This window comes from Aotus nancymaae, unplaced genomic scaffold, assembly GCF_030222135.1.
Source record: "Aotus nancymaae isolate 86718 unplaced genomic scaffold, 86718_ANA_hifiasm-v0.15.2.pri h1tg000079l, whole genome shotgun sequence".
Classification (NCBI taxonomy): Eukaryota; Metazoa; Chordata; class Mammalia; order Primates; family Aotidae; genus Aotus; species Aotus nancymaae.
This window is the reverse complement of record NW_026988494.1, coordinates 29,403,372-29,415,824: the sequence shown is the minus strand read 5'-3', so window position 1 is coordinate 29,415,824 and position 12,453 is coordinate 29,403,372.

The following is a 12,453-nucleotide window of genomic DNA, read 5'->3' as shown; positions in this document are numbered from 1 at the left end:
TTTACAGATGAAGAGACTGAAGCTTAGACAAGTTCAGTGATGGATAGTGAGTGCAGTGCCTGGATTCAGAGCCACAGCCCCAAGTGCCTTGAAGCCCCAGTTCAAATGTTGCCCTCCTACCTTCACCCACTCCCCCAGCCCCTGGGGCTGCAGAGCCTGTTGGACAGAGCTGGGAAGGGGGGTGGTGGGCGGGGCTCTGGCTCAAGATCCTTCCTCATGTTGCATCTCAGTTTTCTTCATCTGTAAAGGGGTGAGCACAGTACCTGTCTCCTAGGTTCGTAGTGGAGATTTTAAAGGAACAAGGCTTCTGGTGTGCTCAGCACAGTGACTGGCACAGAATACATGCTCCATAAACGTTAGCCACGGTGATTGTCACTACTACCGGAAGGTTAGCGGGAGGTGCTTTGCAGGAGAGTGGCATGGGAAGCTGATGGGCAGGGCTGATGCGCCTCTTGCCTCAATTTTTGCTTTCCTCGTGCATGTATCCTCTCGGGCTGGGAGGCTCCAAGTTGTGCACAGCCCAGATGGCCTCTGCCTTTTCCGTCTCAGGGTCAGCCCGAGTCCTCCCCAGTGCTCACAATCTGTTAATTTCAAAATCATCTGGACCCTTAAGAAGTCTAAGAGTCCCTTCTTTTGCGATCATCCAGCTTTATTTTTTAAAATTAAACTTGTAACAAAATATACGGAACATAGTTACAAGTGTAACTTTTTTTTTCTTTTTTGAGACAGGGTCTCACTCTGTCTCCAGGGCTAGAGTGCAGTGGTGTGATCTTAGCTCACTGCAACCTCTGCTTCCCAGGCTCAAGCGATTCTCCTGCCTCAGCCTCCCGAGTAGCTGGGATTACAGGTGCCCGCCACTACGCTCAGGTAATTTTTTGTATTTTTAATAGAGATGGGGTTTCACCACACTGGCCAGGCTGGTCTCGAAATCCTGACCTCATGATTCGCCCGCCTCGGCCTCCCAAAGTGTTCGGTTTATAGGCGTCAGCTACCATGCCCAGCTCATTGTAATTATTTTTAAGTGTACAGTTCAGTGTCATTAAGAATATCCACACCTTGTGCAACCATCACCACCGACTGTCTCCAGAATTTTTTTCAATATCCTTGACTAAAACTCCGGGCCCATTAAACATGAAGTCCCATTTCTCCTCCCTCGCAGCCCCTGGCAACCCCCAGTCTGCTTTCCATCTCTATGTATTTGACTCCTCTGGGTGCCCCATATGAGCAAAATCATATGGTGTTTGTTTTTTTGTGACTGGCTTATTTCACTTAGCATGATGTCCTCAAGGTTCACCTGTGTTGTCACATGTGTCAGAATGTCCTTTTTGAAGCTGAGTAATAATCCACTTGATGGATGAACCACATTTTGTTTATCCATTCATCTGTCGATGGCCACCTGGGTTCCTTCCACCTTTTGGCTATTGAGAATAATGCCATATATATATATGTATATATCTATATGGAACATACATATACTATGTACATGTACATATACATATATATCTATACTATGTGTGTACATATATATATACCCCCGAATGTACCCAATATATGTACTTCAATGTCCACAACTATAATTGCTAGATCAAATGGCAATCTATCTTCAATTTTTAAAATTTTCTTTTTTCATTGGTATATAATATTTGTACATATTTATGCGATACATGTGATATTTTGTTACATGCATAGAAGGCGAAACAATTAAGTCAGAGTATTTAGGATATCCATCACCTTTAGTGTTTATCATTTCTATGTGTTAGGAACATTTCAAGTCCTTTCTTTTAGCTATTTTGGAATATACAATACACTGTGTTAACTGTAGTTATCCTACTCTGCTATCAGGCGTTAGATCTTATTCCTTGTATCTAACTAAATGTGTGTATCCATTAACCAGCCTTTCCTTATCACTCTCGTCCTACACACCCTTCCCAGCCTCTCTACCTCCAAGAGATCAACATTTTTATCTCCCACATTTGAGTGAGATCTTGCAATATTTGTCTTTCTCTGCCTGGCTTATGTCACTTAATGTAATGACCCCTAGTTCCATTTATGTTGCTTCAAATGACATGATTTCATTCTTTTTAATGACCATGTAATATTCCATTATATATACATATATATATCAATGACATTTGTGTGTGTATATATATCTATAAAGAACATTTTCTTTATCCATTCATCTGTTGGTGGACACATGTTGACTTCATATCTTTGCTCTTGTGACTCGTGCTACGATAAACACGGGAGTGCAGGTCTTTTATGCTAATACTAATTTCCTTTCATTGAATAAAAACTCAGTAGAGGGACTGCTGGATCGTATAGTAGTTCTGTTTTAGTTTTTTGAAAACTCTCCATACTGTTTTCCGTAGGGGCTGTACTAATTTACATTCCCACCAACAGTGTGTGAGGGTCCTTTTCTCCATATCTTCTCCAGCATCTGTTATTTTTGTCTTTTTAGTAAGTGCCATTCTGACTGAGATAAAATGATATTTCATTGTGGTGTTGATGGGCATTTCCCTGATGATTAGTGACGTTGAAAATATTTCATAATCTGTTGACCATTTGTTTGTCTTCTTTTGAGAAACAGCTATTCAAGTCCTTTGTTCACTTTTAATGGGATTCTTTGATTTTTTTTTTCTTTTTACTGTTGAGTTGTTTGAGTTCCTTATATATTTTGGGTATTAGTCCCTTATTGAATGAAGACTTTGCAAATATTTTCTCCTATTCAACAGGGTTTCTCTTTACTGTATTTATTTTTTTCCTTTGCTGCACAGAAGCTTTTTAGTTTAATATAGCCTCTATTTTGGTCTTTGTTGCCTGTGTTTTTGAGGTCTTAGACAGAAAATCTTTGCTTAGACCAATATCCTGAAGTGTTTCCCCTACGTTTTCTGCTACTTTTATAGTTTTGAGTCTTACTTTTAAATATTTAATCCATCTTCAGTTGCTTTAAGAGATAGGACTCCAGTTTCATTCTTCTGCATATGGATGTCCAGTTTTCCCAGGAACATTTATTGGAGAGAGTGTTCTTTCCCCAGTGTATGTTCTTGGTGCTTTTGTCAAAAATCAGTTGGCTATAAATATGTGGATTTATTTCTGGATTCTTTATTATGGTCCATTGGTCTATGTGCTTGTTTTTACATCAATACCATAGTGTTTTGATTACTATATCCTTGTAATATATTTTTAAGTCAGATAGTGTGATGCCTCTAGCTTTGTTCTTTTTGCTCAGGATTGCCTTGCACTCTCTTTTGGTGCCATATGAATTTTAGGATTTCTTTCTATTACTGCGAAAAGTGACATTGGTATTTTGACAGGGATTGCACTGAATCTGTAGATTGCTTTGGGTAGTATGGTAATTTTAACAATATTAATTCATCTGACTCATGAGCATGGGATGTCTTTCCATTTGCTGTGTCCCCTCTGATTTCTTTCACCAGTGTTTTGTAGTTTTCCTTGTAGAGGCCTTTCACTTCTTTGGTTAAGTTTATTCCTAGGCTTTTTCTTTTGGGTAGCTATTGTAAATGGAATTGCCTTCTCAATTTCTTTTTCAGATTGTTTGCTTTTGGCCTATTAAAATGCTACTGATTTTTGTGTGTTGATTTTATATACTGCAATTTTACTGAATTTATTTATCAGGTCTAACAGGTTTTTGGTAGAGTCTTTAAGTTTTTTTAAATATAAGATCTGTGTTTATTAATTTGTTGATGAACTATTTCATAGCAGCTTTTGTTTCACTGTAGTTGCATTACTTCACATTCCTACCAACAGTGCACAAGGTTCCAGCTTCTCCACATCCTTGCCAGCCCTTGTTATTTTCTATTTTTCTTGATAACAACCATCCAAATGTATGTGAAGTGGGATCCAACTGCACTTTAATATTTCTACTGATGAAGGTCTCAGTGCCTCAAAAAGCCATTTATTCTTTATGGAGTACAAATCTGATTGTTAGAAAGTTCTTATCCTGAGTTGAAATCCTTGTGTGTCTTTTATTTACAATCCTGGCCTGGCCCTGGGAATCAGCCCATCTAAGTCTGTTTCCTCTTCCTCGGGATATCCCTTCAGCAGCCTGAAGCATCCACTGCCCACTCAGTCAGTGTACACACCCCATGTGGTGCATCCCACTGAGTGCCTGTTGGCTCTGCCCCCACCCTGCAGGACGTTGGCCACAGGGTCTGGCACATCCACGCTGACTGCCTGCAAGGCAGCTTCTGCCTGTGAGTGGGCACCAGACGCCAGCAAGACAGGGGGGTACCACTCCTTTTCTCAGAGAGGGTGAGTTATTGGAGGGAAACTCTGGCTCTCTGAGGAGTTAAATCATCCCTTGACTCAGACAAGAGCCCTTTGCTCCATGGGAGTACATTACTCATCCCGGCACCCCCGGGACCAGGCTCTGTGTCAGGGGGAAGCACGGCTCCCATTCTCCCTGCTCAGAAACTCATAAATCATCCTTATTAGAATTTCAGCTCTTCAAATAGACATGAAACAGCTGGCCAAAGCTGGGACTCCTGAGTGCTTCTGGGGAGTGGGAGGGGATACTTCAGGGGATCAGGGGAGCTGGCCCTTAATCCCCAGAGGCCAGGACAACTCTCCCACTGCTGGTCCACATGAGGCAGAAGGACTGAAGTTCCAGTGTCCCCAGGACTCCAATGGCCATGAAAGGAGAACTGGGAGAGCCCAAGAGTGACTGTGGCTGCCATGCTCTGTTTCTAGTGGCTGCCTTGCCTCTGGACTAGCACTTGGCCACAGCCCGAGCTCAGTATTTCACAGACAAATGTTGCAAACTTCTGCCCTGAAGTCATGTGGTTCTCTCTCTGTTCCTCACCTTCTTCTTCTGTAAAAGGAAAGAATTAGACTGGACAGCCACTAGGGCTGCTTCCAGCTCTACTCTTCCATGACTTCTGCTCTTGCAGAAGTGTAAGAGCTCCGTGTGAATTGGCCACAGTCGAAATTCCAGCTGGTGCTGAGGTTCACTTGGCCATTTTAATTGGAGCAGTAGGGACCAATATTGACCACATTGGAATTTCTATAAACAGTAAAGATAGCACCAGATTTATAAACAATTTAAGGAATTAACCTTCTACCTTTTATTACAGAGGCACAGCCAGATTCACAAACAGGTAAGAGCCTTTCTCTGACAGTGTGAGGGCACAGGCTTAGTGTCTGGGTAGGAGGATGCTGAATTTCTGATGGGAGATGGAGCTAGCCATCATGCTGACACCATTGCAAAGAGATTGAAAACAATGCTGCCCCCAGCACATCTTACCCACGTGGGGTGCGGTTTAACTGGTTTGGTTATGGTTGAGTATTTAGGACCCCCAGATTACAGTCTTACGGCTGCAGATTGACCTCACCACAAATTCTGGTTGGCTGGTCCCTAAATGGGAGCTGTAGGCCCCCTAACTTCTTAAGGGATGATAGCACAAATCCATTTTAACCTATTAATAGTGTCTATCGATGGGCCTGAGAATGTGAGATGATAGAAGGGGTAAGTAGAAAATTAGGAGCCAGAACGCTTGCACACTCACCCTAGCAGTATCCCTCACCAGCTGGGTGACCTGGCAAACTCAGTGATAGACATGTTGTCCTTCTCTGCCCAGCATCTGCCATGAGGTTCTGGATCACTCACCACATCCCAAGCTTGGCCAATCATTGGTATACCAGCCACTGTCTCAGGGGTGGAGTCAATGATTAGCCAACAGGACCCTTAGTGCTCTTCCCTGGGATTGATGATATAGGCTGTTGGCAGTGGGAAGGTCCTACTGGGATTGCTAAACTAACAGTAGGAGTCTAGAGCTGTCATTCATTTCTTTCTCCTCCGTATGGAGAAAGCTTGCTGCCCATAGGAAACAATGAGGTCAACAGCCAAAGGCAGTAAGGGCTAGGGTATGAGGAGACAGAACATACTCTGGAAACCTCCTTTGAGTCTCAGTATCACCCAAGGTCCCAAATGTTTCACTGTTACTTATCGTGGTCTAAGTTGGGGTTTGTCCCTTGAAACTAAAGTAGATGTGATGAAAAGCCCACTTCTCTACTAAGACCTCGTAAAAATATAGGAAATCATATAGGTGACTACTGAGCTCCTCCAGCTCCAGGATTGTATTTTACCTATGAGAAGTGAGAAACCATTGTTTAGCTCACTTAAAACACTTCCAATAAAACCCAAAAGCCAGGCTTTTTATTCCTCTTAAAATCTTGATGTTTAGTTTGATGCAAGGAAGGGTTGGGAGCTCACAATCATTGAGGGCTTGCTATGTGCCCGGAGCTGTAGACATGCCTTCTCATTTACTATTCACCATGGCTCTTTGAGGTAGGTGTCAGCTCTCCATTTTGCAGATGAGAAAACTGAGGCTTGACGAAGTTATGGAACTTGCCCAAGGCTGTAGAGTTAGTGAGCACCAGAGACAGGTTTTGAATCCAGATTTATCTGATTCTAGCACGCTGGCTTCTCTTCCTTACAGGGGATCAGGTTTTTAGCCACAAACAGTCCCTCAGCATTGTTATGTTGGTAAGAGATGAGCTTGCTGGAGAGTGCTCTGGGTTGATTCTTTTACATAACTTATGTTGTTGGACTAATTCTTACAATCATTGTGTAAGATGTTATTATCCACACTTTACAGGTGGCAAGAGCAGAGGGTTAAAGAACCAAAATAACTTGCTCTTCTATGAAATGGTTTCAAAGTCTCTGTGCACTCTGACACCCCATGGCGTGTGGGCCAGGCCTAAAGATGCCTGGGATTCTTGATCAGCAGAAGATTCCCCCACCCAAAGCAGAGCCTTGTCCATCCTCTTGAGGTGAGCCCAGAAAGCCTGGCCTGGGGTGGCGTCTGCACCGCTGAGTTGGAAGACCTGGAATACAGCTACAGCCCTGCCTTTGACTACTGCTCTCCCATGCCTCATGACATTGACAATGCTCAGTCATGTAAGCATAACACCTTAAACATGCCAAGAAAGGCAGTACTTTGGGAAATATGTTCAGAGAGTAGTAGCCTTTCTGTCCCTTGCAGCCAAAGGGTTAGAACTACCCTGACTGCACAAAGTCCTTGAAATCTCAGAGTGGCCTATGAGAGGTGGATCAGGGATCTGTGGGCTAAAAGCTCAGTCACCCAACGCCCCTCAGCAGAGCTTCCTGCGGAGCTATCCAAGGTCCTGCAACTGCTTTGACCTGTGCTCAGAATCGTCGACCGATGCCATCATTCTACCTTTGCCCTTCGCCTGAAGCCCCTCCTGACTTTAGTCCTCATCACACCTGACCTGTCACATCACACTGTCCTCTTTCATTTACTTTCTAGGTTCTGGGGATCTGAGCTCACTTGACACAGTCCACAATGACCTTGGGTCTCACTCTTCAAGCTGGTGAAGGCTGACTCTTAGCTACCACTGTCCCTGCTGATAATCAGCTGACCCAATCCCCCAGCACTGTGTGCTCTACCCCCACCTCCTCCCATAGCCACTTGGCTGAGTTGGTGGTTATTCCCTGGAATATGGTTGACTTTTAAGAGCCAACCAATTTATTGATTTTGTCCATTCTTCTCTCTTGCTTCCATGACTAGCCATTTATGAAATATTTCTAAATGAGCTCAGAGCAGGAATCTTCCTCCCCGTGACCCGAGCTGGCCTGACCTCCATCCCATCATGTTACATCTAACACACATGTATCTTGATACAGCAAGCAAGCTCCTTAAAGAGAACCAGCTAGAAAATGAGCTTTTGAAATGTGCCATCTTGCTTGTTTTTTTTTTTTTTCTTTTAAGACAGGGCCTCACTCTGTTGCCCAGGGTGGAGTGCAGTGGCACAATCACAGCTCACTGCAGCCTGGAGCTCCCAAGTTCAAGTGATCCTCCCACCTCAGCCTCCTGAGTAACTGGGACCACAGGTGTTTGCCACTATACATGGCTATTTTTAAAATTTTTCTTATAGAAACAGAATCTCGCTATGTTGCCCATGCTGGTTTTGAACTCCTGGACTCAAGCAATTCTCATGCCTTGGCCTCCTAAAGTGCTGGCATAAGCCACTGCACCCACTCTGAAATGCACCACCTTGCTTTCTGTTGAGAGCCAGGATTACGGTGTTCCAGTCTCAGCATTACCCCTGTCCACCATGTGACTCCAAGCAAGTCATCTAAGCTACGGACCCTTTTATACCACAGTCATTTATTTGCTCTCTCATAAATATTTACTGGCCATGTTTCACGCATCAAGCTCTCTGCTACTGAAGAAGATGCTGCAAGAAGACGTAGTCTCTATCTCCAAATAACTCACAGTTTAATCCAGGAGTGCAATATGTATTGGTAAAAATAAAAGCAACATGACAAGTTCTTACAACAAGAACAAACTGTCAAGAATACACAGAAAACAGAACAATCAGTTCCCTCTGCTAGGAAGGCTTTCTCCCTCGGCCCTTGTGTGACTTGTCCTCTCACTTCCACAGTTCTTTGGTCAAATGTTGTTACCAGAGAGGCGTTCCATGACCACCCTATTTGAAATCCAACCTCACCTCCATCCCGGCTCCCCCAGTTGTTCTCATCTTGCTTTATTTTTCTCCAAAGCATTTACCACCTCCTGGCAAGGAGGAGTGCTCTCATCTGCGAAGCAGAGGACTGTGCTAATGATTTCTGCAGTGGGTTGGATGGTGGCCCCCAAGAAGATATGTCCATGTCCCAACCCCCAGAACCTATGAATGTGACCTCATTTGGAAAAACGGCCTTTGCAGCTGTCATGAAGTCAGGGACCTTGGCAAAAGATCATCCTGGTCTTCCCAGGTGGACCTTAACTCTAACGCCAAGTATCCTTGTAAGAGACAGAAGAGAAGCAGACATGGACACAGAGTTCTCAAGAAGCCACGTGGTGATGGAGGCAGAGGTTGGAGGGAGGCAGCCGCAAGTCAAGAAGCACCTGGAACCACCAGGAGCTGAAGAGGCAGGGAAGGAGTCTTTGGCTGGTCTTTTCCCAAAGTGTCAGAAGGGCCTCAAGGCCCTTGTTTTGGCACTCAGGCTCCAGAACATGAGAAAGCAAACGTCTGTTGTGTTGAGACACCAGGTTTGTGATCATTTGTTATGACGGCCACAGGAAACAAATACAATCTCTGTCATTTCTGCAGTCATCTTCCAGCCAAACAGGCTAAAACCTTAGAAACAAGTTCGGACTGGGAATAATCTTCAGCAACATCAACCTTTTTAGTGGCTCACTAGCTGGATTTGTGGACATAGACATAACTCGGGAAGGAGAGCAGGACGCTGGGCGCAGCTGGTCACAGCGGGTTGGCTGCACTAGAGCAGGACTAGCACAGCTGCCTTACTGTTCCCAGGAGGAAGGGAAAGCCCTGAGATCATCTGGTCCCTATGGAGATACTGACACCCACCAGCCTTGCCCACAAAATAAAAAACAGAAAAAAATTAGCCTTCCAGCATGGTTTGTAATAGGGAAAATTGGGGAAAAAACCCCAAAGATCTGTATGCAAATAGTTACATATTTGAGTATTTTACTTTATTTGAGACAGGGTCTCAAATACAAATAAAACAGTCTGTTACCAAGGCTGGAGTGAAGTGGTGCAATCAGAGGACACTGCAGCCTCAACCACCCAGGCTCAGGTGATCTTCCCACTTCAGCTTCCTAAGTAGCTGGGACTACATGCCTGTGTCACCACACCTGGGTAATTTTTTGTGTTTTTTAAAAAATAGAGACAGGGTTTTACCATGTTGCCCAGGCCAGTCTCAAACTCCTGGTCTCAAGCAGTCCTCCTGTCTCATCCTTCCAAAGTGCTGGGATTACAGGTGTGAGCCACGGTGCCCGGCCAGTATCCCTATTTCGGAAACTCTATGTAAAAGTATATTCTCTATTTCTAAATGCACCCATACATGCATATAAATACATTGAAAAAACCTCAAGGAATCTTCTTCAGATCAAAAGAAACTATCAACAGAGTAAACATACAGAGTACAGGAGAAAATATTTGCAAATTATGCTTTCAACAAATATCAATATCCAGCATCTATAAGGAACTTAAACAATTCAACAAGCAAAAAACAACCACATAAAAAGTGGGCAAGAGACATGAACACTTCTCCAAAGAACACATACGAGCAGCCAAAAAATATTCAACATAACGCATCATCAGAGAAATGCAAATCAAAACCACACTGAAATGCCATCTACGCCAGTCAGAATGGCTATTATTAAAAAGTCAAAAAGCAACAAATGCTGCTGAGGCTTTGGAGAAAAGGGAACGCTTCTACACTGTTGGTGGGAATGTAAATTAGTTCAGCCACCGTGGAAGGCAGTTTGGGAGATTTCTCAAAGAACTTAAAGCAGACCTACCATTCAACCCAGCAATCCCATTACTGGGTATATACCCAGAGAAACAGAAATCATTCTACCAAAAATTCACATGCACTCATGTGTTCAGCACAGTACTATTCATGAGAGCAAAGCTATGGAATCAACCTAGGTGCTCACGGTTAAGAAAATGTGGCACATTTACAACATGGAATACTATGCAGCCAGAAAAAGAACAAATTCATGTCCTTTGCAGCAAAATGGATTCAGCTGAAGGCCATTATCTTAAGAGAATTAACGCAGGAACAGAAAAATAGATACCACCTGTTCTCGCTTATAAGTAGGCGCTAAACCTTAAGTACTCATGGACATAAAGATGAGAGCAACACACACGGGGGACTGCAAGAAGTGGGAGAGAGGGAGGGGAGCAAGGGTTAACAAATTAACTAGTGGGTACTGTGCTCAGCACCTGGGTGACAGGCTCAATGACATCCTAAACCCCAGCACCTGTAATACACCCTTGTAATAAATCTGCACACGTACCCCTTGAATCTAAAATAAAAGTTGAAATTATGTTTAAAAGAATTTAGGTTTTCCACAAGCCATCTAAAGTGAACTTAAGCTACAAAAAAGAAGGAGAAAAGGCCTGTAAGTATATGCCCAATTGAGGACACAGGTTATTTCCAGGGAGGAGATGGGAACTGTGCAGTGTCAAAGTGAGTTTTAACTTCATCTGCTAGTTTTAAATTTTATTATTATTTTTTACAGTGACGTGAACCATTATTGTTTATTTAAATGAAAAAAGATTAGAAGAGGTGGGGTGTGGCAGCTCACACCTACAATCCCAGCACTTTGGGAGGCTGAGGCAGAAGGATTACTTGAGCCAGGAGTTCGAAACCAGCCTGGGCAACATAGCAAGACCCCATCTTGACAAAAAATGTTTAAAAAATTAACTGGGCATGATGGTACATGCCTGTATCTCAGCTGCTCAGGAGTCTTAGGCTCACTTGAGTTTGGGAAGTTGAGATTGCAGTGAGCTCTGATTATGCCATTGCCCTCTAGCTTGGGCAACAGAGCAAGACCCTGTCTAAAAAAAGAAAAAAAAGAAATAAATTCAGGTGAGAGTGTGACGCCATGATGGCCGTGGGCTCGCGCCCAGCTGGGGTGGCGTGGAGGAAGGCAGGAGCTGCTTTTCGCTGATGCTCCAGGCTCCTAGATGTGGCTCGTGCTGCTTTGTTTCCTTGTCATTTTCACACAAAACCTGCAAATGGACAGAGTCTGGGAACCTAGTGTTCCAAACAGAAAGTGCCATCCTGGCCAAGCAGAGCAAGGAGACTGTCCCTTTATCACCACTCTTGCAGGCCACCTGAGAGCTGACCCCTTTGACCGCCTGGAGGTGGGAGCTGCTGTGACATCCTCCAGCCTATGAGAAACAGCCCCCACTTACCCTCCTGTCCAAGGTTCAGAGTGGAAGAGTTGAGTCCCTCCTGGATGTGGCACGGTGCTGCCCACAGCAGAGGCCCTAAGAGAGCGTGACTGCAGCTGAGTGTGTACTGACCCCGGGCCTCTGGGCTCGAGAGGCAGCCTCTCGCCCTCCAAGGAGCAGGTGCTCCTACAGTCTGAGAACACAGGACACCTGGGGTCAGAGATGGGCTATCGGGAAGGACTGGGGCTATCACCTGGGGTGAATTATAAAATTGTGTGTGCGTGTGTGTGTGTGTGTGTGTGTGTCTATGTCTATGCACATATGTAAATCAGTATATTTTAGTGCAAATGATAAAATGAACTGAAAATATCACAAACATAGGCTCTTTAGGCTCCTTCAGTGAACAGTCTCATTTGTAACTAACGTGTATTGTTGATTCACGAAATGATACAATGCTGAAAAATAATGTCCTTTTCTTCGAAAAGTCCTGACTGTTGCCTCATGCCTACTTCCATACGTAGGCACATTTCTTAGCAGACGTCGTGTGCTGAATTCAAAAATCAGGCCCGAACGGTTACAGCCAGGAGGGGCCTAAGGAGGCATGACGGCTACACTTGCTGTAGGACCCTGGAAGAGGAAAAGGGGATTAGGTAAAAACTAACAATCCGAATGAAATACGGACTTTAGTTTGTAGTACTGTAGCAATAATAGTATTGGTGCATTGACAAGTGTAACATACTGAGGTAAGATGTTAAC